Source organism: Melanaphis sacchari, unplaced genomic scaffold (genome assembly GCF_002803265.2).
Source record: "Melanaphis sacchari strain LSU unplaced genomic scaffold, SCAv2.0 Contig50_pilon_pilon, whole genome shotgun sequence".
Classification (NCBI taxonomy): Eukaryota; Metazoa; Arthropoda; class Insecta; order Hemiptera; family Aphididae; genus Melanaphis; species Melanaphis sacchari.
Window position 1 is genome coordinate 3,086,001 of NW_020271344.1, and position 27,363 is coordinate 3,113,363.

General features: G+C 22.7%; 1 pseudogene; it reads right to left on the reverse strand.

Moving 5' to 3' along the window:
- Positions 1 to 1,140: 1,140 nt before the first annotated feature.
- Positions 1,141 to 3,747, reverse strand: LOC112599410 (annotated as a pseudogene).
- Between the last annotated feature and the right edge of the window lie 23,616 nt (positions 3,748 to 27,363).

The following is a 27,363-nucleotide window of genomic DNA, read 5'->3' on the forward strand; positions in this document are numbered from 1 at the left end:
TATTTTCTTTATTTACTTAAATATTTATTTTTACTGGTTTATATTATACTTAAAATATGTCGTATAGCTTCGTGACTTACTTGTGCGCTTAAAAATTCAGTCCTTTGAAATACAATATGCTAAAACGTATATTATGTCGTAGTAGTCGTAGTAAATTACCTTTTGTCATGTATGTTTATGGTAAAGTAATTAACGTATACGCATTCAGCATATTATATGAAACAAAATTATAAAATTTCCATTAAATTTTAACAGTCACATGTCCGTGTTATAAACTCACTTCAATTATTATGTATTATTAAATTGACTTAAACAGAGAAATAATTTTGTAACTGTTATACAATTTTGATGGAAATTGACAAAAATGAATTCAATAACATTTCAAGAATAATACTTAAAATAATAAAATATTTATTTATATTATCTTATATTCTTCAATGTTTAATGGTGTGGCAAATTGAATGAAACATTATATTGCTTATAGTTTATCTGCAATTCCCAACAATAAGCTGTGTAATTTATTTTCATACGATACACCTTAAGAACGGCAATAGTCCTCTAAAGTCAACTGTTTATATTAGTCTTTGATACCAATTAAAGTATTTTGCTTTTGTTATTTTATCATTTTTAATATAGGTATTAAACGAAGATTGTAAAACACACGTTTGTCTTTTTTTTATATTTTATTACTATCGACATTTTCTTAGTGCATAAAACCTACATGATGATAACTAATTACTACTTCTATCACTATTAATTAATCATATTAAGTTATATAATACATTCTCAATATCGTAAAACAAATTCAATTTTTTTTTGGGATTATATTTTTCAACATTACACATAATAATATATCTTGTGATAAATATGCATACATAAAAATGTACATAATCGTGTGAGTATTTGGACTACATAAATTAGTAATTTATTTATTAAGAAATAAAAAAAATGATTAGTAATTTAAATAATAAGTATAATATGATAACACAGTGAAATATATTTACTTCTGTAAAAATAACATTAAAAAGTAAAATTGTCAATATTTATTTTTGAAACATCGATTTATTCATAGTTTTAAATTGTATTTTTAAGATTAAAAAAAAAAAAAAAAAACTAACTATAATAATAAACAAATAATTATCAATATTTATTCAATTGTGATTTTTGAGTCATACCATAGTTAGGTATTATATTATTAGCTATTAATTCTTTAAAAATATTTAACCTTTTTTCTAAACGATTTTTAACTATTATAATTTTGACAGCGTTAATAAATTTATTATATATTTGAAATCGTACACACCAGTTATCATCGGGATTTGGATCAAAAACGTAATCACTTGTACCCTAAAAATGGTAACTAATTCATATTTTATATATATATTAAAGCAATTTTAAATCTGATATCGTTTTACGACTTACAATATAATTTTTTCGAATGCTTCTTTCACGAAGTCCCGAGGGTTCAATCTGGCCATCAATTAATATGACTTTAAATGAATGTAATTTTTCCTATGATTTGTATTCAATTATTTTAGAAGTCAATATCTATAGTTTGTAAATATCACCTACATTATAAGTGTTCCATTCAGTTATTCGCTTGTCGTAAACAGATTTTTGCTGTTCTTCGTTGATGTTTAGTTCATTCCGGAATATATTAAAGCGAGTTTTGTTATATTCATCGCTGAAACGTTTTACATTTACCATAAAATCCTTACAATTCTGTAAGTACGCATCTTGATACATTTTGTCTAACTCACCCAGAGGATCTATAAATCGTAAACAATATTCAAATAACTTATGGAAGGTAGTTATTATACAGCATATTAACATTAGATTTTTAATTATGACTTACTATAGTTAATTAAATAATTATTGTTTTAATTTTAATTATATAATTGTTGATAATTAAAAAACCATATTTAAATTAACGTGGTTTAATTAGTTATATGATAAAATACTAAAAATACGTATCACGCAGAAATCATATTTATTTACAATTGGTTTAATGCTTGCATAATAACGATACAACATAGACATTTTACAATTGTTCGTATTTAGTTTATGTGTCAACTAAATAATTTTTATTTTGAAATATTGTAAAATCAATTATATTAATACTAACTAAGCCATTTATATGATTTGATATTCAAAACTGAGCTTTTATTCTTCAACATTTTATTTAAAGTCAGTCGGTTAAAAACCATGATATCATTTTCTACCTCATCAGAATGATGTACTTTATGAAATAAATGTAAGTGTTTTTTTTTTTTGCATTGTTTTATCCATTTTTATACTTGTACAACTACAAAAAAATAATGCATCTCTATAATAATTTTAAACAAAATAATATCTATATATTATACTCGTAATCGTATTAAAGATATAATAAGCATAAGGTTATTCGTTCCTTTCTACGCACTTTTTACAACTTACGTATTTATAAATGATCAGTTATATTTATATATATATACCTAACTAGTGCTCATTAATACATTTTAAATATTTTACATAATTTTTAATTTTATTAAACTTATCTTGTTAGTTGTTCTCAACATAAAATCGGTTCAAATGCTTAAATTAGTATTAAATTTTTATTCTCAAAATATGTAATCAATCTTTTTACCTAAACTTATTTTTCGAATGAATTACCAGAAAGGCTTGGGTTTTGTAACTGCCGTCAAAGTAATAACATGTGGTTTTTGATTAAATACCGTTAGGTACAGTACTAAATCAATACACAAAGTAATATACGATTGAGGTGTGTAAACGACTGTGACGTATTTTGGATAATCACAAAATACTTCACCTGAAAAAAATCAATTTTTATTCAAACAATCTCTTGTATAACTATTTGAAACTAACCACAAGTTGGATTTATATATAAGCTCTCTAAATCGTGCGGGATAAATATGCGAAACTGATAAGGTTTTGATTTAGGAGCCAGTCTCAACTTTTTTGTAACGCTACAAAATAACATTTCATAAATTCTAAATGAAAATGTATTTAACTATTTTACCTCATTCCTATATCCACATTCCCAAAATCCATGGTCTTGGGTAAACAAGTATGCATTTTTGGTATAGCTCTTAACTCTATAGCAAAGTTTCCTTTGCCAGTAGGATTTTTTAAATGCAAATAAGTTTTGAACTCCTGATTTAAATAAGTCATGAAAGTGAGCTGTAAATTATAAGATCTTTTGGGAAGAACAGACACCTTAAAATAAAATCATTAGTAATTAAATAAAAATCAAATGTTATATTATAGTCAAAGGATTGTACTGAAAACCTTTAAAAAAAAATTATAGTTAATATTTAGGTTATCTTTTAATGAAAAGCTTAAATAAATTCTACCATAAAATATGTATTGAGTGCGATAAAAAACGATCTACGAATTACGATGAAACATGTTTTTAATAAATTTTAATACAACTCACAGTAGTTAGATAGGGAAATTTGAATAGTTTACATTCCGAAGGTTTCATTTTTATGATTTGTGGCAAATCAGTCATGTTTAATAACTGTATTGTTTTCATATATGTATTACCAGGCTTGAAATATATAATACATTTCTTTGGACTGACACATATAAATCCATTGGTCACCTGTTCTACACAATCTAAAAAAATATGTAAATATTTGTATATTAAAAACGTTATTTTATAAATTAAAAATTTATATGATTCCTCGTATCACCGAGTTGATTATTCATGAGTTTTTCCTTCTTACTAAATTGAATATTATTCATGGTTCTGAATTACGAAAAACTGAATACTGTTTCACGTTTTATTAATTTTTGAATAAGATTTCTATGGAAACAATAAAAATAAATAAATATTTTTATTCATAACAATGATTTATGTGATTAACATATAAAAAAAGTAAATAAAAATATCATTTCTAATAAAATATCAACATTAATTTGTTTTGTTTTTCTACACATATTAATAATAAAAAAAACTTTAAACTACTTTAAAATTAATAAAAAAAAAAAAAAAATTCAAAACAGGAATAATTATTTTATTAACGGGATATTTCTATTCAGTGAGTCAATTCAACTATTTTTTTTTCTAATTTTTATATTCAACTTTAAACTGAGTTTTATGTTGCAATTTTAATAATGGACAGTAAGGGCCAACTGTATTTTTAAGGATACACATGGATGCCTACCTTTTAAGAGTTGGCTGTCCACGTTAACTCAATTAAACTTCACTTTAAGTAGAAAAAAAAATACCCTCTAATAATTTTAAACAATAACCTTTAAAATTTTGAATTCAACAAAACACTTTGGAATAAAATTAATATCGAAAAAGTACTCATCTGGAAAGATAATTCTCTAAAATAATAAAAACAATGTAACGTTGACGTCTAACCTGACGCCTTCACCTTCTATATCTAATCCTTAAATCTAAACTTATAGTCTTAATACTCTTAATTTATCATATGACATACAAATCTGGAATCAAATAAGCCATCCAAAATCCAACCACTGGAAACATTTCAGGCGATTAGTTTTCGACTAATGTCTAGATTCTATGTCTCAAAACTAAATTTACACGACACCCTGTATATACTCACACCCAAAATATTAGCCTCCATCATTACAATAGATTTACCTGTTATGTTGTTATTATTGGTATATATAGTAAAATATTGTTTAAATAAATATTTATATATAGACATAAAAGACTAAATATTATGTGATTCATAACGCAAAATCTATTTTATTCCTTACTTTTCAAATATCACAAATATATAATTATTATTGCAATATTTGTATTTATTTATTTTTTGTTATTTCTTTGTTTTTTTTTTTTCGTTTTAAAATACCATAACTTTATAACTTATAACATATTTATTAAAACATATATTACTTTATCAATAATTTATTAAGTATTAATGATTTAACAAACAATGGTTTTTTTTTATAAAAAGTCAACTAACAAGTTGACCACGCGAGACTATTGCCGTTTCCTTTGCCTTTTCTGTGCGATCAAATTAATATATACTAACATAACATGAATTACATTATTTTAAATAAATATATTATAACACAATTTCGTAAACCTTATAATATAAAATTACCGTATTTTGAAATCACTGTTTCCCTTTTTCAATGATATCTATTATAATATTTCATTCAATAGTATTTTAAGCTTAAAAGTCACTATAATATTTTATATATGTTATTCTATTTCATTTAGAATATTTTTTTAATATTGAAAATTATACTTAAATATGGATAAATGCATTTATTTCATCATATATCATTTTATTTTATAGTTCGACTGATGCCTAAATTATTAAAATTTCCCTGTGTAATATTTTCATAAATATAAAATTATTACTTATTATGAAAATTATATTTATACATAACATAAAATTTTAACTTTAACTAAGGAATCCCATCAGTAGGTTTATTCTCCACTCGATACAAGTAACAAAATAAAAATATAATTTTTGATTATTAAAATACAATTTATAAACTACATATTATCGTAAGTAAACAATAATAATAAATAATGTTATATTTACTATTAGTATAAAATACGACTTGTATTATTAAATAGACTTTTTTATTCAATAAACAAATGAACAATTATTTTTTTATGCTATAATTATTAGAATATGTTTCATAAAAAAAAAAAATATTCGTTTTATTTGTCCAAAAATGGTTAAGATAATTGTGTTTTTTAAAACAGGAGTACTGAGTAGCTATAACTCATCGGCATAAAAACTATACGAACATTTTGAAATATGATTAATGTATGGTGGAAATCTGTGTTTAACTTCCAACTGAATTATATACAGTATTTTTATTTTTTTTAGTCCAAAGAATTAAAATAATAAAAAAATAAAAAATAAAATAGAAAATAAAAAATAAATAAACAAATTTATTTTATTTTCTTCATTTGATTAGAATCTAAAATATTACTTGGAAATTTAAATTGATTATTAATAATAAAAACAAGTACAGTTTAAGCTCACTAACTGGTATTGTATGTGGTTAAAATTTGTAAAATATTGTTATAAAAAAATATCGGTGTTATAATATTATATTTATGATATATTTTATATAAATAACACTTAGTTAGTAATATTAAATATACATAAATATATATTTATATTTTATTTTAAATTTTAATAAGTATGAATTACAAATAAGGACTTCTAGATTTTTTTAAATTATTATTATATTTACATTTATTTGACAATTATTTAATTTCTTTGTACTTTAGTTGAATTATCCGTTATGTATAATATATTTATTACCCATTTGTTATTTCGTATTGAAATTATAACAACTCATCTTAGGTTTAAGATATTTTAGATTAACAATTTTTAATCAAAAGTCTAGAGAGTTATTTGATATAAAAACAATCTATAGTAATATTATGCCTATACATCAAACCAGTAGCTTTTTCAATTTATATTTCGTATTAATTTTTCATAAGATACTTTAATCCAGAGTCCTTCAATTATTATAATGAGTTAACTTTAAATTTGTACTTAAAAATATTATGAGCAATTATTCTCGCATCTATGCATAGCACATACATTATATATATTTTATAAACTCCTTCGTTTATATATATTTTGTATAACCTTCAAATGAACTATTGTTCTTTTTTAATTTAATTTTTATTATGAGTAAATACTTTTTATGACGCTTTATTATAACAAATAATATTTATAGAACTATTTCACACAGGACGAAACCAAAAAAGTCAAATATCCAAATGCTTGAAATTCAATCCCCCATAGATCATAGTATTTATTTACTAGGTACATATTTTAACCATTGATCTATTATATTAAATTTTGGAATTAAAGCTTGAATTTTAGCTGAAATTCACAGAAAACATTATTAGTTGTATATTATTTTGCATTAAAATTTGAATATTGTTAATTTAGAAAGTTTTTTTTTGTTTTGTTTTAGTGTTTTCAAATTTATAAAATTATAGGATATTGAAATAAGGTGTACTTATACTAATAATCACTGTCTATTAAAAATTTTTTTCTGGTATAAAATGAGGATAATCAGTTTATTTATTTAAAAACTATTAATTCAGTCTCAACACTTATAATATGAACAAAAGATATCTTGAGTACCACGTAATTATTTTATTACAGCTTAAAACTCCGTAAAAACTTATTTTAAAATTTAATGATTAATTATTGTTTTTTTTAACAATTTTAACTCATGAAAATCAAATAATAATAATAATAATAATAATATATATATATATAATAATACTTATAATATCTATATTTTGTATTCAATGATCTAACATAAGATATACGAATTACAATATTTTATTATTATGATGACATGTTTTAATAGGTATAACTCAAAAACAAAGTTCTCTAATTTATAATTTCTTAGTAATATAATGTTAGGCTATTTAATTTTGCCCCATTAAATAATGAAATAATACACTTTCTCTGACAGACGGCAACAAGCACATGTTTTTTTAATTCTAAACCCATTGCATAGTCAAAGGAAGCCTCAAAATTTTATGACTTTTGTAACTTTTAATGACTTGGCTCCAGTCGTAACATTCTTCTATACATGAATTATTTTTAAAACTATCGTCTTACCTGTCATTTAATCATATCAAAGTGATCGTCTTTTATTAATTAATTAAAAGTTAAAAAATGTCATTAGGTTTGCAAACGATCGTTTTATCATTAATTGTGTATCTACTTCAAACCACCATTCATATCCCAAAATTTCAATGGTCGAAGACTTAAAAAATGCCAATTTACAACCTTAAATACCAATAAAAATCTCAATAATCAAATTTCACAAAAATTTTCTACTTATGCTCAATAATAAACCTATTCTTAACATTAATAATAAACATAATTTTATGTATTACAATGCTTTAAATATCAATTTGGTCGATACATTTACACTAGACATTAATAGTTATATCAATAACTATAACTAAACATCAAAAGTACCTGGAATTTTATTACAAATACCACTCATTCGCCACCAACATGATATTATCCACTGCTACTCATCATAACATTATGTCGATTAGCATCTCAAACACTTAAACTGAAATTTCGACAATTAACAAGTAATTATCATTGAGCTTACTAACTGACATTGAAATTTAAATTAATTCTTAGTGGACAATGTTCTCTAGAAATTTTGTATTATTAATAATACATTAAATCAAATATAAACAAGTTATCATATAGCTTAAATCATCTCTTTTTATCGAACACATACTATTTCCTAATTTCTCTTAATATTAATTTTTTCTATAATATTATTAGATTAATTACTTGAAAATGTAATACGTATCTGTAATCACTTTCAAATTAATTTTTGTCAACATACGGTTATTTAACTCCAACAAAAATTATATAACTACAATTTTTATCTAACGAAATACTTAATTTTTAAATTTTTTGCTTTATGTATAGCTAATTATAAGGTATCAATCATTAACTTGATTTAAAAAATAAAACGTACTAAAATACACTAAGATACAACAATTTAAAGAATAAAACGTGTGATAGATTTTTTTAAACATATTAAAATGAACATAAATTAATGTATTGAATTAAATTTGTGTGAATAAGTAGTTATTTTATTATCTATTCTTAAACATTTACTGTATAATATCTTTTACATTTTATTGAATCCATAATAATTTTATTGAATACCGTAATGGCATTTTAATCAAAGATATACACACGCGGTTAAAAATGCAGACATTGAAGATTTTTAGATACTATAAAATATTCAAAACAAATTTTTAAGTTTTGAAAAAGAGTAAAGTAATAACAATAGTGGACAAAGTAACATAATTCTTTAAAATGTATTAAGTCTTGAATAAAATTCTTGGAAGCCCAAGTCGGTTAAGACATCTAAATTAATTTTTAAGGAATCAGATTCCTTTTTAAAATTCTTTCTGTGTATACTTACTTTCACTAAGCTACAAATTATTATACGGATGCTTTAGTATTTACGTATTTCAAGACGTACATTTTATTAAAAATATTTTTAATTTTTAAATAAACTATTAAATTTCTACCGGTCTACAAGTCACAAAAGTGGACCCAACAATAAAACATAACAATTATAATAATAATTATTATTATTATTGAAAATAACGAGAATATACTGACTGATTCATCAAGCATGATCTTTTTTTTTTTTTTTTTAACTATATAATTCAATTCAGATTTTTTAAATTACTAAGTACCTAAGGTCGTGTTATAATTAAAACATAAATTAAAATATGTATTCCAATAGTTTTGATAAGTGTAGTGATTTTTAAAATAACCATATGGTATCGTATACTAATATATTTATTTAATTTAATACTCGTACGCTATATTGTAAAAAAATATGAGTTCTCATTTGTGAAATAAAAATGTGTTTCGTCACCCTTTTTTATATTATACGGTGAAAAAACTGAGTATTTAAAAATACGGTCTCGGGCGTACGTAGGTACTTAAAAAAAAAAAAAAAAAACGTGAAAAAATCTGAATTTGGCAAAACGCATAATTGATATTATTATAATGTTGTAATATCAGCTGGACAATACGATATTATAATAATTGGGGAATCGTCTTGTGTATAATGAGCGTTTGTACTCCGACGAACATACCTGTCACATTACACACCACGCGTCCTGACGACGGTCATCTTCTTCGTTTTAATCGCATATCCGCATGTGTGCATTTTCACGTATGTCCGATCAAATTGTTTTCTCGCGACGATACGATACAACGAACGGCATGCGCGGCGGCGCGGCGTCGGCGGCGGAACGCGGTAAAACGTCTACCGGCGACAGTGCGCCGTGTTTATCGCCGTCGCTGTGGTCGTTGAACGCTCGCGAGTGTCTGTTCGGCGTGCACGAATTATTATTACTATTCTTATTATTATTATTGTCGTTATTCGTAAATACATAGCCCGGACGCGTACGTGTATGTACGTCCTCGTGTGCGAGTGGGTCCAGTCCCGTTTTCGTCCGCTGAGAGCAGAACTTTTTTCGAAAACTTCAGAGTTCAGGCCACCGTCTGCGATGGTCCCAGAAGGTAAATCTGTCCGAATGCCTGAACTATAATATTTTTAAGTTTGTAGATTATTTTTATTATCGTATTTTATGGTTATAATAATTTGTGTGCTCTCCGCGCGTCGATTTAAATAGAGTATTAGAACGCAAGGCGTAAACGTTAGTTGCACCGCAAATATCCAAGTCTCAATAATCGGAAGACCCAAATGCTTGCAAATTTTACTGTCAATCACTCAATTTTTTTAAAACATTAAAAATCGTTTTAAAAACATTTTGCGCGTAAAAATTTAATATTTATTATTAGTACTTTGCTACATATTATATGTACTTTAAATTATTAACTTTTTTTTTGATTAAATTAATTTGAAATTTTATTGATTATTGAAAGACGATATTTTGATGAGAAAACCAATGATTGTTAATTTTTTGTTAATACTATTATGAAATATAAATAATAATTTTGAAAATAAATACAGTCCCAAACTCAAACATGTTAAAATAAAAACGCATGAGAAAATATCAACATATAATATAATATATTAACAACAAATAAAAATGTTATTAATTATTATCAGATCGTAAAAAAATAGTATATTTTTAAACACAACAAGTTCAAATTGGTCATTTACATTTATAAAAAACACAATTCTATAGTTAGATAGTATTAGATATTATGATACATTAACTTGCACTCAATGATTAAGACTAGATAACTATTTTTAAGAAATGTAAATCGTATATCCTATTAATTGTGCTCTAAAAATACGCCTTTAGATCAAAAAAGATAAAAATTATATTTTTAAAAAACTTATAAAATAATAACATTCAAATTTGAGAGAATGATACAATTTACACTTACATCACTATAGTATTATGATTTTGAGAAAATATTGATATACAGACAACTTAAGTTTGTAAGTTAGTTTACGTAATATTTATATTTTGAACACGAGTTCTGTTTGTGTTCTTGTTATCGTAAGTATGAAACATATATACTTGTAGTTACTTAACTGTTGTATTTTTTACTCCTTCCAAAAAAAAAAAACTTCTCCGTTTTTCCTTCAATATCCCGAAGTTTTATCTCTCGTGTGTCCACTATAGATAAGTATGGCATTTTCACTGTTTGTTCGATCTTTTCAGCAGTGTTGCTGTCAAAATTGAGTAGATACACATTCATATTACTTATATAGTTATATATAAATGATTTTGGTTTTCCGAGTAACTATGTATGTTACGACAAACCATAAACGCTGTATTTAACTTCAGAATTTTTGACTTGCATTATTATTATTACCGATAACATACTTCTATGAGTCTATGATGTATATTTAAAAATTAAAATATAATTAACAATAATACAGTGGATTCCGCTTAATGTGAGCACGTTGGGACCAGCCCTGTTTGCCCACATTAAGAGGTTGCCCATAAAAACTGAAATTAGTAAAAAAAAAAAAATTATAATAAAAAAATATATTTGTATTATCATATAATTGAAAACAATTTTAAATAATTACTAGGTATATAAATAAAACTAAATACATATAATATATTAAATAAAATTAATCTTTGGATGTAGAAGGTATATAAAACGTTGTAATTTTTCGTTGTCTAAGCTGTTTAATTTGGATCTGGTTGACAAAATGGGCACACGTTTCAAGTTTATCAGACGGACTATTTTTATTTCCCTCTTGTACGAAGAACTTCTGCAAGAAATCAATGCACTTTTTCGCCTCTCTTTGGCGAAATTTGTTTTTTTGAATGGTAATGATTTTTATTACTTTCGATAAACACAATTTCATAGATACGACGAAAACCGATTAAATTAGTCGTTTTTAAATACATACTTATGTGTATATTTTAACGCTACGATAAAAAAAAATTGCCCACATAAACCGAATCGAGTGTCCATATTACGCGGTTTTATTTAACATTGTTAATATACATTTGCATCGGGACCAGACATGTTTTCCCACAATAAGCGGATGCCCATATTAACCGGTGGCCACATTAAGCGGAATCCACTGTACTTGGATAAAATTATTGGTGTTATGTTATTATTAAAATATGTGAATAATACAAATAATAAATCTTTATTTAAAAAGATGAATGAAAATTAACGATATACATCCGTAGTAATTACATAATGTAGAAAAAAATAACGATTTCTTAATAATTGGACATATATTTTATTTTTTTGATGTATTTGTAGACACGTGCTACTCTACGATACGTTTTTTTTTTTTTTCATGGAAACGAGTTAATTCTTGTACATAAATAAACTAGCGCAAAAACTCGCATGTAAATGGGTTTTTTTTTGCTACCTGAAACTTTAGCGATATTCACTCTTTAATTTATAAATGTTTTGTTACATTTATTAGAACTTTTTTATAGTGTAGATAAATATCTGATAAAATGCCTTTAATTTTTGACGTTTGACATTATTATCTATGGTATTTTTCTTAAATTTATATTACTTTTAACATTACTTATTTTAATAGTTATTATTTTTTATGATGCATTGTATTATGATTATTATTATTATTTTTATTATTATAAAATAAAAATATTAAATTCTAATTAGAATGTATTAAAATTGAAGTAATCAATAAAAAATAAAAATAATTTAAATTTTACAAAACAATATTGTTGATCAATTGCATAAATAGTAATTGATTTGTAATAAAAGTTTGAACAATAATTCAATAAATGCAGTAAATAAGAGTAAATCTAATTTTAAAACATATTTATTTTTTGTAATTTAATATATTATCTTAAAAATTATAACATAATTTTAACGATTTTGTTTATGCGAAAAAAATACCCAAAAAATCTCATCGTTCAGTCAACCGTAGGTATATTCTTTCGGGTCTGGTGAGTATTTATAATGCAGAGAAAAATAAACTTGCTTATATTATTTTATTTCATTTATCACAGGCAAAGTTAATATCGTTTATATATTTTATATTAAGACATTCAAAATTAGCATAATAATAGCACGAATGGGCATTTTAGTGTCTATATTTCCATTTTTAAATAATTTTTTAAAAATAATAATTATAATAGATGATATTTAAAAGAATACTAATCTATTTTAAAACGACCGAACTCTATTTAAAATAACTAATGACTATTTATGTATAACATTAAACTTAGTAAGTATTTAACTATTAATACCTATTTTTTTTATTTTTTTTATACACTAGATTCCGCTTTATTGGGATAATTAGGTTGCGTGTTATGTAGATAAAGTAGTTATCCCAATAATCAAAAAAAAAAAAATAATAATAACAAAAAAAATAACGAAACGAAACATAAAAATTTGTTGGTTGTTATCACTGATTTAATAATATATATTTATATAATAATATTTTATATAACATAATAAAAGTATAATCGAATTCACGTGTTCGTTGATTTTCGTACTTCTAAAATGTTCGGCACACGGCGAGTAATACAGGTTAGTATAGTGTCTATAATTTAATTTTGTCGACAATTACTAATTTTTACGTAACTGGAAGATTCTTTACTATGATGTGACATAATTACTGCACGCCCTACACACAATTAAAAAATGATGCATTAAATAAAATTTAACAACATAATATTTGAGCATAAACGTGAAAAAGATAATATAAATCTAATCAAAAAACTTAATTCAATAACTAATATTGTCGAATTATTGATCATAACCGATAGAAATATATTCAATAACAATTTTCCAATTATCCCGTTTTGTGGTTTAACTAAGCAGTGAATAATATTTACAATACAATCATAAGTTTATTTTAGTAATTGAAGAATTTTCCCAATTAAGTGGTTTTCCTAATTAAATGGTGTCTCTACTTAAATGGGGTTTGCTGTATTAATTTCTGTAAAATTAATTTAAGCTAATAATAATATCTAAGTTCAAATAGTCGTTTAAAAAAGCTATGGTCTATCTATACGCTATATCTATCTACATTTTATTTTTAGTTATTTTTATCGTTATATCTTTATAATAATTGTAATAACCATAAATACCTATATTGTGCAGATTATTTTAAATACTTTATGGCTTATATAATTCACTTATAGTTAAAGATTCTTATTCTAATTATTCTCTGGTTAAGGATGATAAGCGACCGTTTTTAAAAAAAAATGCATTGTATAATAACAACTGTTAATCTAACGAATGGATGTACCAATATTATAATGAATATATGAGTTAATTATTCATCTTAAATACATTCATAATTTATGGTAATATAATACTATCCATCAGAGCTATTTTACTGTTCAGTTACAATTATAAAAATATAGTGTGTATAATAATTGTTTATTCAAATGAATAAACCGGGAAAATTGTTCAATACTACAATAATACAATAGCAAACTTAAAATATAAAATAAAAATTTTATTATTTGAAGTCAAATTTTGTAAAATTACAAATTACATTATTTATATTCGATTTTTTTATTATAATTCATACTTAAATCATTTTTTGACGGTTTTCAATTGAAATATTAGATACTCATAAAACACTAAATTGGTTAACAAATAGATTGATTTTACTTTTCATTTATAGGTACAAATTACACTATAATGCATATACTACACTCATCTCATTTTATTTTTTTTTAAATTTTAATTAATGATTAAAACTTTAAACTATAGATAAAAAAATAATAATATAATAAGTTATTTAAAATTGACATTTGAAACACGTAAGCACAAGTTAATTACTAAAATAAATGTTGACTAATTTTTAAGTGGATTTAATTTATTAAACCTATTAAAGAAGATTATAGTGTACCTACTGACCAATGTTAATTTCATGTTTACTATTCAAAATATCATCAATAAAAAGTACAAAAAAATTTAAAATATCGTTAAAATGGTAATAAGACTTATTATCTATTTCGAAGTAGGTAGCTTAATAAAATGGAAGAATTATTAATTTACCATTAAAATTTATTTTTATTAATTATTGATCAACTGGCATAATAAATACGCATAGAAATATAATTGTACGTTAAAATATTACATCTAGATAAATCTTCTACGGGAAACGTTACGTAATATTATTACTTACGCGATTATGTGTACATTTTATTGAAAATACACTCACAGTTATGTAATATAAAACGTAAACTGTAAATTTCTATTTCCTGCTATTTGTGCGATGCAGTAATTACAATTAAAGTAGAATATAGAACTTTTAAATCATATTTTACAGATTTCACCCCCATAACAACATATGTGTTGGTAACCGTATGCCTATGGCGTAATGTGTATGCCAGTATTATAGCTTTCTAGTGAGGGTTGCTTTATCTTCAAAACATTTAAACGAAAATCTCGTAACAAGTTATAGTTTATCAATCGATTTATCAGTGTATATATTCGTTCTAAAATAACAATAATAATTGCTATCATTCAATATAATATACAAATTATGCTTGTTTCCATATGTACATTAATTTTGATTTATTATTTATTCGCAACCGTAATTAATAAAAATAATAACAATCATATTATTATGTGTATTTTTAAATTTAAATATAGTATACAATTTGTTAAATACATACTTTTTTTTTTACATCAGTCATAGTAGAAAAAATAATTTAATAGTAAAAAATGTAGTAAATTTAACAAAATATTAGGCTTAACCGTATTAATTGGTTCACGTATAAATACAGAATTAAAGTAAGTTTTTATGTAAAAATAAAGAAGATTAGAATGGATATGCTTAATTCTAATTATTAAAATATTTGTTTTTCTCTATTTGTCTATAATATTATAAATACAGTAACAAGGGCAAAATGTATTTTAATTCATAAATATGTTCATTGGAGCCCATTATCTTCTTAAAAATTAAATATAAAAATAATTTTTTATTGAATGAAACAAAATTTTATATTAAATGATTAATTAAATTTAAATTAATTAAAGATGGAAATATTTTGATAAGAATATCGAAAGGTATACATAATTTTATATCAATTGTCTATTATTGGAATAATAATTTATTAAAATAAAATCATAATCTAAACAAGTGTATTTATTTATTACACTTTTTTGGAAAATCTATATGAAATGATACAATTATTTAATTACATATGTTTGATTAAAATTTATTGAGAGAAGGATTTTTTTTAGAAATTCAATGTTTAATGATCATTTATGTCCCAAACGTTTCGTTATAATTTTAGTTTAACCGCTTGTTTTAATATTTAGTTTACGAAATTATAAGAAAAAATACTATAGAAAATTCATGATTCTTATATAATTGATTAATAATTGCAAATTATAAGTTATATAATTATAAATTTTATGAACATCAAAGAGATAAATATTATCGTGTTCAAATTAATGTTAAATAATATTAAAGCTACCAGAAATGTTTCAGCTGATAGCTAAGAATTAAATATATCATCTATTTCTTTACAAAATATTTAAATATTTATTTATAAAATGCATAATGCATAGATTTATTCAAATATATATATGCATAAACCCTAAATCATATTGATGTATTAAAAAAAAAAAAAAAAAATCAATTGTAAAAAACATTTATAATTATAAACTCTATATTATCAAATATATTATATTTTAGATAATAATAATCAATTTCCAACGGTATATTAAAAATATTATCAAAATATTTTTAAATTTTATTACTTATACTTCTGTAAGTGCAAAACAAAAGTTTACAAAAAAAAAAAAATCACTAAAAAAAGTGTATTATAATAATTGACAATTAAATTGTATTCCAATAAAATGGTCCAACAAAATTCAAAAGTTGTTTCTATCTACATATTTGTTTATTATTGTTTGATGTTAACTTCGATAGTTCGATAGTAATGGCATGGTAAGTTATTTACAAATAATTATTTACGTATATATGTGTGTTTTTTATAAAATTATAATTTTTAATAACATTGAATATTATAAAGGTTTGTGAAATAAAAATACGGTAACATTATTTTTATATTTTTATACTTTATTCTATTGTAATATTATTAGTCTGTATTCCATTTAATTTTTTTACTTAAAAAATAAAAATGAGATAAGTGTATTTTTTCTTAAATCGTTAACTAAAAATGTTATTGTTGATTTTAATTGTAATAAAAATAAATTATCATCGTCAAGTGTATAACATTTTATTGTGTGATTGGTTTTGAAATGTAGAAAGTTTGAGATTCTTGGCTCGAAAGGGAAACTTAATTAGTTTCCAGAAACGTTGGGAACAAATAAAAGCTTTACACTGTCGTTCAAAGCATGTGTTTCCTTTTATTTTTTCATTTTATTTCAAATCTCAAATTAGCAAGAGTGTAAGTTGTTTTGATTTGAATCTTTTAAGGTTTTTTTTATTTACGAGAAGAATTATTCTTTAATGTGGATGTAGGTACACATATTTTACGAGTCATCTAGTGACTTAAAGCATGGTTTATGTTGAAAAACATGGCAATCATCCAAATTATGAGTATCACAGATCATCGTTGTATATATTATCGATAATACAACTGCATAAACAATAAATATCTTTTAGTATAATAATCAAAATATATTTAACACCCAAAATAAAAATGTTAAATAATAAATTAGTTATTTAATATCAAGTATTCAGTTGTAATTTATAGAGATCAAAATATTTTAAAATATCAATGAAAATATTGTTCAGAGGCACTAAGTAAAAGTATAAAACTATAGTATAAAACAAACAATTGTACATAATAGTAATAATTCTTAGAAATACACTCAATAAGATTTAATTTTCAACTTTGTGGTTGGTTTCTGGTAGCGAATTTTATCTCATTTGTTATAATTTTGGATGTAACAAGTAAATAGTTTTTAATACGTTTCAAAATAACGTGGTTAATTAAAAAAAAATAAAACAAAGAAAAACATAAATTTGTTTGTAAATTCTAAATTCAATAAAACTAACTTTGTTTTTTTTTTTTTTACAACTTTAAAAAAAACTTAAACAGTCAAATACTTTGAAAAATTAATGTAAAATTAGGTGTACCAATTTCAAAAATATCAAAAAATACATAGTCACAATAAATTATTTTTCTATCCATTTTATAAAGTTAGTTGCAGTTTTTAAAAAATCTTCATCAAAAGTCACCAACACTCTTTACATAAGAATCAATTAGTAATTAAAATTAAAAAAAATTCAATTGTTATAACTAAGGATTTAAAATTTAACTCGATATATTTTATCAACAGTTCATACTGTAATCCAAAACCCTAAAAATAATATAAACGGTTTTTCATATTCATTTGAAGTTAAAATTTCAACGAACCAATATTTGTGGGGAATTTTATTTACATTATTATATTTTATACTAGACACAATGAAATTTTAAAATGCAAAGTTTTCAATAAAATCATCATAATGTATTATCAATAGTAAAATAAATTACTTTAATAGCAATATAAATATATCATAGAAAGTTTGTCTTCGTTCAATTCAATTTTAAAACATATAATACAGACTACAGTATAACTTACTCAATGATGATTTACCCTCAGACTATACAACCGAGTGGTTATACCTACTTCCCTCTTTATTATTATTATTATTATTATTTTTATTTTTTTATAAATGAGATTAGTTAAATCATATATAGCTAGTATACCAACTGGGTTATGAAGGTATTTTTATTAATTAATTCGATTCGTCATTATATTTTATTCCTGACTTATAAATTGCGTAATATTTTTAATAGCATCTGTATCATATACTGAATAATTAATCGTTTAGGTCGAGCAATTTAATTTTAGATTACATCATGAAAGTCAATACACGTATAATTATGAGTACAACTCCCAAAACTGGGTACCATTGACCCGGTTGGGTACCAATTATAATCAAATGGTCACGGCATTTTTGGATAAATTAAGGGTAGGTACCTATATAATATTACAAATACATATCATATTTACATATTATTATATGTATGTCTAATAAAAGTGTATTGAAGTTTAACAAAAATAAATGAAAATTTTTATCGAATTGACCACTAACCTTTTTTTTTGCCACTGTAATGACACAGGTAGGTTTATTTTTTGCAATTCTGCACGCAATACACCAATGTTATAGAAAATCGGTGAGCAAAATTCTCAAATAAAATATAATAATATGTACTAAGTCACGAATTAAAAAAAGTTTCAATATCTCATAATTTTTGAAAAATAAAATTATATGATCGCAACCTCTATACTTTATAACACAGCAATAACCACATAAAATATGTAATTAGATTGAAAATAATAGGTATGGCATATTATACTTAAACAGTTTAAAATTAAAATATATTAAGAAAAATATCAACTTGTAAATACTATTTTAAGTTAATATTTTATTTTTTTTATTTTTATTATTATTCAATATAAAATAATTACTTTATTAAAAAAAAAAAAAAAAACTCTATTATACATTTTATATGACAAGCAGTGAAGTTTAAATGTACATGATATATTATACATTAATTATTAGGTATTAATGTTCATATCAATAACCAATAGTATTTAATAAACTTTAAAATTAATTAACTTGTTTAAAATTATTGTTGTTTTTCACTCCAATTATGCTATCTACTTTTGGAAAAATACTTTAAAACAATAAAATTTGAAATTTGAATAGGTACTATATATGGTGATATTAAAAATAATGTGAGTAGGTATTGTTAAAGAGAAAGTTATTTTATTTAAATTCTGTAATTCATTATTCATTATTTATCGATAGTGAATATTCAGTTGATATTAAATATTCAGAAAAAAAAATAATCGGGTTTAAATCATAGTTGATATTAATTACATTTTATTTTCACCAAGAATTTACATTTTAATATATATATATATATATATATATATTAAAGAATATTTAAACTGTTATTTTTCTAATATTTTACTATAAAATGTATAGTAAAAATTTCTTTTTCAAGATTTATAAGACAATGCGAACTTATAATGATTTGTAAACATCATATTATACTTAAAATATTATTGTAAGACAATTATGGAAGAGGAGAATATAACATAGTAATATATTCATTTTAGATTTAGAATTCACACAATTATTGTGTGTGTGTATTTTTTTTTTTATGCGCCTAATAACAATTTTTACGGTACAAAAAAATCCTTTGCAGTATTCAACAAAGATTTTGTTATTTATTTTATTAAAATTATTAGAAATTAAAAAACTTGAAATATTCTACTATTACTTTAATTATCTTTAATTATACAAAATTTAATTTTCAAAATACTTAGACTAATTTAAAAATACTTTATTCCACGAATCTATTCCTACTATTATACGGTGTAAGTACAAATAAATAACACATGATACAATAATATATAATGTACACATTGTTTTTGGAAAAAATATTTCGGTTTACCATACAACTAATAGATAATTAAGTTAATAAGTATAAGTTTGTATTTCAAATCGCAATATCTGTAGAAATATAGGCTAATTAACATTAATACGAACTCAAAATTGTTCAAAATCCGCTCATATGAGTGAAACTGCACAGTGACCGCTTAAATTGTTTTTTTATCTACATTAAATAATCATATTGAATTTATGTTTAACACATCCATTGTACTAACCTATTTAGTTTCTAAGAATATTCGATTTCTACTATATAGCAGACCGACTTCCTTGGTTTTTATTATATTACAACTGTATTGGAAAACTGTAAATTGTGGTAGGCTTTATGCCTTTATATTATAATGCATTTATTATTATAACTTTAATAATTTTATGATGTTTTTGGAATTATTAGAAAAAAATTCAACGTGGGTAAATAAATAATATAATAAACTGGCCAGTAACAATTTTAGAGATAAGTGTGTGAAAACCATACATCCTTTATCTTAATCAAAGCATTTTGGATACATGCCAATTTATCTTGGAACATTATTCTGCTCTTTAATAAACACTAGTACTAGTGGTATTAAGATTAAACTGTACTAATAATTTTTATCAACGTTTAAAAAAAATGTTTTGAATGCAATTTATAATGAACCATAACTGAGATTTTATCGTACAAAGAGTAAAACTTTTTAGTTTACAAATGGCCATATTTATAAGTAAGCTTTATATTTGAATTGACAAAGTGAGAAGTTAACTTTCTTTAGGTTGATTTATATAGATGTATATAGATGAATAAGTGTTCTATTCAATCATTCATTACATAAATTAATCATAAATAAGTTTTAAAATTATTTTAATTTATTTTTATTATTTTTGTTTTAATTAGGTACTTATAATTATTTATTATTATGATAAGAAAATATATGTATACCAAACAGCAAACACGCTGAATATTTATTTATTTACAAAATAATATGAAAAAATAATAAATAAGTAAGCAATCCTATTCATATTTATAATACATTTTATTAATTAAATACTGTATGCTAATTATTTGAAATATGCGAATATATACTATAATTATATAATATACAATAAAAATATATTATCACAGTATCTTAATTGACTAAATCTGATAATTAAATATATTTACAATTGAATAATTTTAATAGTTTTAATTTTGATGTGTTAATTAAATGAATTCTCATTACCTTCTTTGTCAATTCTAACATAGGGAAGACGTCAGCTTTGATAACAATAAAATGATTTTAAATTTTCATGATTTGACCACACCGTAAATTGGTCGCTTGTTTAACGTTTGAACGAGCGTAAGACAACTTTGAATTAATGAGCCGACCTTTTGGTGGCATCACAAAGGCAAGGCTGAGACAACGACAAGGGAGGTGCTCCTTTCAGTAAAGAGTCGAGTATTTTGTTAAAATACCCGAAAACTGTTCGGGTGGGAAAACGCTTGGGAATAAACGCTAATCGAGATTAATGATTGTATAAAATTGAAGGACCTTATACAGAAAAGATTATATTGTTCTTCGCATTTAATATATAACCTGTAAAATAAATATATAATATACACGTATCGATAACTTTGTAATATATATATATAGGTTGTTACTAGTTTGTTGAAAATTATACAAAAGATTATTTTTTGACAGGGGGTGATTTTTGAAAAGAACTCAACTCTCCATGATGTGACAGAGGAAAGAAAATTATTGAAAAATAAACCGTAACGAAGAAAAAATATTATTTCGAAGGTAAGTAATTTTGTATACCTTTTTGAGATAGTTGGATCCTTTAACTCGAATTAATTAACTAATTTTGTCTTTGATGCAATTTGTATTTATAAGGTAAAGAAAATAATTTGAACGAACATCCCCTACAGTAAATAATATTGTTCTACTATAAATGTTTATGGTTTAAAGGAAGTAATTGTAATATGTATAATATATTTTTAAATTTCTGGTACCAAAAAAACTAAATAATATTTTACAGGTTTGGTATTTTTATATAAAGCACAAGTGCCGAGCATATATTATACATATTTAAGAGTAAATATAGAGACGATTATATAGTAAAAATTAATCTCTTTATACTTGTATTTATAACATTGCCATGTTAGTACGTTACAACTCACAACTGACCTACTCAAGATCGATTTATTCTTAAAATTTTTCGCATTTTAACCCAAATTAAAGATCATCTACTAAATATGTTAACTACGTTGCAATAAATTGTGTATGATATTAAGATTCTAACCATATTATCATTTCTAATTAATTTCCGTTTAATTATTTTATACCTCTAAAGTGAAATAAAAAACATAGAATTCAACAAACACGGTTGGATGTTTATAAAATATAATTAAAAATTACATTGAAAATAATTTGATTATTGGGAATTAAATATTTATTGAATTCCTGCTTTATCAAAATATTTTATAATATATTATGTTATCTATTAAATATTTGTTGTAACATTCAACTAAATATAATAATAACATTTATTTTGTTAAAAAAAAAAAAACTTCAATTATAAATTTACTATAGATTACATTTTAGAAGATAGGTGCAATCAGCATAATTTGAATTATTACTATGTTGAGCAATTTAAAAATACATAAAACATATGAAACCATAAAAATGTAATAAATATAATATTAAATTTATTGAAATCAATTTTTAACAATAGTAAAAAAATAAAAAGAATAACTTGATGATAATTAAAAGCAACCTTTAAGTATTATATTACATTATTAGATATTACTTTGAAAAATATTCACTAAAAATTTTTTAAATTTTTTTATCAAAGTGTGAAAAAGAAATTATAGGAACTACCGACAAATTCAATATAAACTGCCATGCAACTAATAAAAAATTAAAAATAATCACAAATTATTACTAAGTGAAGAATTTTGTAAGGCACTCGTGCGTCAAAACTCTTGAAAGTTTAATATCGTTTAATTCAGAGCCTTCAAAGAAGACATACGCAGTTTTAAAATTTAATTTAAATAGTGTCACTATGCATTTTCAGAGGACGCGTCTGGACAAAGCGAAAAAAATGATTATAGGTGTACAGTTTTTTTTTTTTTTTTGTAAAATAATATTAATAATAAAAAAAAAAAAATGTTCAATACTACGTAAGAATGATATAAAACCTCAACACAAATATTTTGAGTCAAAACAAAAATCGCATTGTTAAAGAAAACAAAAAATAAAATTATAATTGTGTTTAAAATATTTTCATTGTAAAACATGTAGTTTTGTTATTTTCTTCAGTATTACTTCATTACAATAAAGTAATATTTAAATTAAAAATTTAAATCATTCATCATTCAACAATTAGTATTTTACTTAAATAATGTAATTAAATTCCAAACACGCAACGCCGTCGCCATCTCCTGGTTTTATTATAATAGTATGTTATATTGTTTTACTACGTATTTGAAGGAAAACACTTTTTTTACCTCGCTATTAATTCTAGATATACAGAAAATTGTCTCAAAGGTATAGCAAACGAAAAACATCTGGAGAATGATAAAGTTAATATATTATTATAACGAACTAACAACAAGATTATGCCTAATGTCTTGTGCACAGCGTTCCAATTTTTAGACAACGGTACGTTTTCTCTCCTTTATTTTTATACCCATTACTATTCGCTACGTGATGTTATTATACGCACAAAAGCATCTTATGTATAGATAAACAGGAAGCTTAATTTTTTTTTGTTTTTTTCTTTATAATATCCTTTTATTTCTTTATTTTTATTTATTTATTTATTTTTTTTTTTTTTAATTGAGTTCTTGACGGTTGTACAATTTTAGAAACTTGCCTCCGAGGCGTGTTCACGGTTTTAATATTATATTATAATATAATTATTTCTCGGTGAAAAATTCATTTACAAACATATTATTTACAAGATTTGCAGATAATATTATGCCGATAATATTCCTCTAGTTTATTTATAATATAAATTAAAATTTCGCGAGAAAAATTCACTATTATGCTTGTTTATATCCTCCAATGTTGAAAATATAATGGTAATTGGCAAAAAAAAAGATTAAAAATCATAATATACAAGATATGTTATAAAATATAAAAAACAAAGAAGTCAAAAAGTATACATCTTTAATTGATCTTTCAGAGGTATATTATAGACTTTCATAATTTATCTGTTTCCTAAAGTTTTTGTTATTATTCTAGGTATTTATAAACAATAAACTTTATATTTTTTCTTAAACATTATTTATATTCATTTCATTTCAAGATTAATTCGTTTAATGTAATATATTTCAGTTATGTTTTGCTATGTACTCACTCATGCTATGTCAATGTACATGTATTGAGAACTTGGCCAAGGTTATTTTAAAATTATATGATTCGAACGCAGTTAATATCTATATTGTTGAGGTAGATTAGGTTAAGAACTATTAAGACATTAACAGATGACACTGTACATTTTAAAAATAAAATATTATTCGAACTATAAATAAAATTTAAAAAAATAAGTGTTTTTATAATTATATAAGATTTTAGTATTATTTTTCTGTTAAATAAATGTCTTTAATTAACACCATATAAATACAAGGTAAATCATTCAAGAAACATATCACTTTTTCATCTGAACTTGCCCAAAGATGTCATTTCTTCGTGTGTATATTTTATTTAAATTCTAATTTTTGGAATGTTTAAATATTTACTTAAATATCACATTTTAAATTCTTAAGATTTTTCATACTACCTAATTAATAAAAATAACTCGTTCAAATTTTGAATTAGATGCATTAACATTTTTTGAAAAAAAATATCCATTTGATAATTTAAAATGCAAGTGAGTGGAGGTTTGTTTAAAAAATTAACAAAGGTTTCCCTCACACATCACTTCTTAAATGATACGAAAAGTATTAGTTATTTGAAAATATAACTTTAAGGTAAATTTAAAATTTCCAAAACTCAAAATTTGAATAAAAATAAAGGTGAATATTCTTAGTTTATCACCCTATAAACTTGTAAGACCATATTTTTAAATAATTTTTATACTGTATACATACTACATAGTTTAAATCCTTTATAAAACAACGTTTTTTGAAAAATTATAATATTTCACAATTTAATATCATTATTAATTATGTTTAAGTTTTTACAACATACACGTTTAATTTTTTTAGTATTATCATAAGTAAATTATTATTCAACATGTTTTGTTGTATAAATATATAATTTATGATTTTTAGATTTTATCTAGATAAATTAACTATAAGTATTTTAAGTTTAGTTTAAAGGATTAATGGACCAACATGCTTTCGAATCTGTAGACTCTATTCTGCTCATATAAAACTCGATTTTTATATATTTAAGTACTCAGATAAATATTATGCTTTAAATTAAGGTATTTTTATTATAAATTTCCATTAAAATAGTAAGGATTTAAAAAAATTATAATTTAATAATTATCGCAGAAAAAATATTATTTTGTAACGATTTAAATTATTTAAAAACAAATATTTAAAAAAAAAAACCATAATAGTTTTAATAAAATGTCTATTCTTTAATAATTTAATCAACTGATACATATGTTTCAAATTTTAAAAATCATAATTCATATAAATTTATTACTTGATGAAAAAATTTGAACTTACATACTTGGTGAATCACTTTATATAATGTATGTTAATGTTGTGATTATATCGTTAGAAAGTAATGTATAGAATAACGGTATGCTACAAGAAATAATAGTAGGTAATAATAAAAAAAAAAAAAAAAACAAATGATTTATCACGAAGGGGAGCTAAAACTTTTTGGTTTAACTTTTTCTGCGAGATAGATACTATAAGGTTTTTGTCCGTGTATTAAACAGCGATGGGACATATACCTGGGCCAAAAAAGTTATGTGTGTGGTTTGGCTGGAATATTAATTTATGCGAAACGTCTGTAACATGCGTGTTTTAGGGAGATTTGTTCATGTGTCTCTACCAATAATTTTTTTAACAAAGCATAAATTGACCTAAATATATCATAAAAATACAATAATATAAAAAATTATAAAATTTATTCATGCGCGAATGTATTGCATTCCACATTTGATAAGGGATGTTCTTATATACTCAAAATAATTTTTCCAATGAATATATTATTATACTTTTAAAAATGAAATAAGCATATTATTAAATATTAATATATATAATATATATATATATATATATATATTTGTAAATATATATTTTACAAAAACCAAAGACATAAAAAAAAAATATATATATTAATTCTATAAATATAGACAAGTTTTTATACAACGTTAAAAATATACAAACTTGAATTGCTTATGTTTTTCTTTTACAAGATAGGAGTACAATTTTAAAATATTTTGCTTTTGCATATGCTCATTTATGTAATGTACTAGGATTAAAATCTAATAATATGTTAAAATAAAGAAGTAGATGATAATCAATAATTGATTTATAAAATAATCAAATTAATATAATGTAAATTTTATATATTTAAGTAGGATTTTTATGTAAATATATACATATATATATATTATATATTAAATTTATATTTATAATAATTGATACAAATTAATTACGAAAAATCAATTTGCTAAAGGTACATAAATAAAAGATTATCTTTAAGTGACACCATTCAACATAAAATATCAGGTTTTTTTTTATTTATTTAGAAAAAACCATTAAATTAATGAAAATAAATATCAAATGATAACGTTATAAGTAGGGCTTAAAAGTTGATGCATTTTTTTTTTTTTTTTTTGGAACTTATTAGACGCTGCTCTCTTGGCCACAAATATGTTTCATAAAAAAAAGAATCTAAATAACTAATTTTTATCTTGTATTTTTTATTTTTTTGCATTTTTTGTCATTTTTTGATCATATTTTCCTATTTAGTTTAATTTCTTGTATTTATAATTAGATTTTGTCAATTAACATTT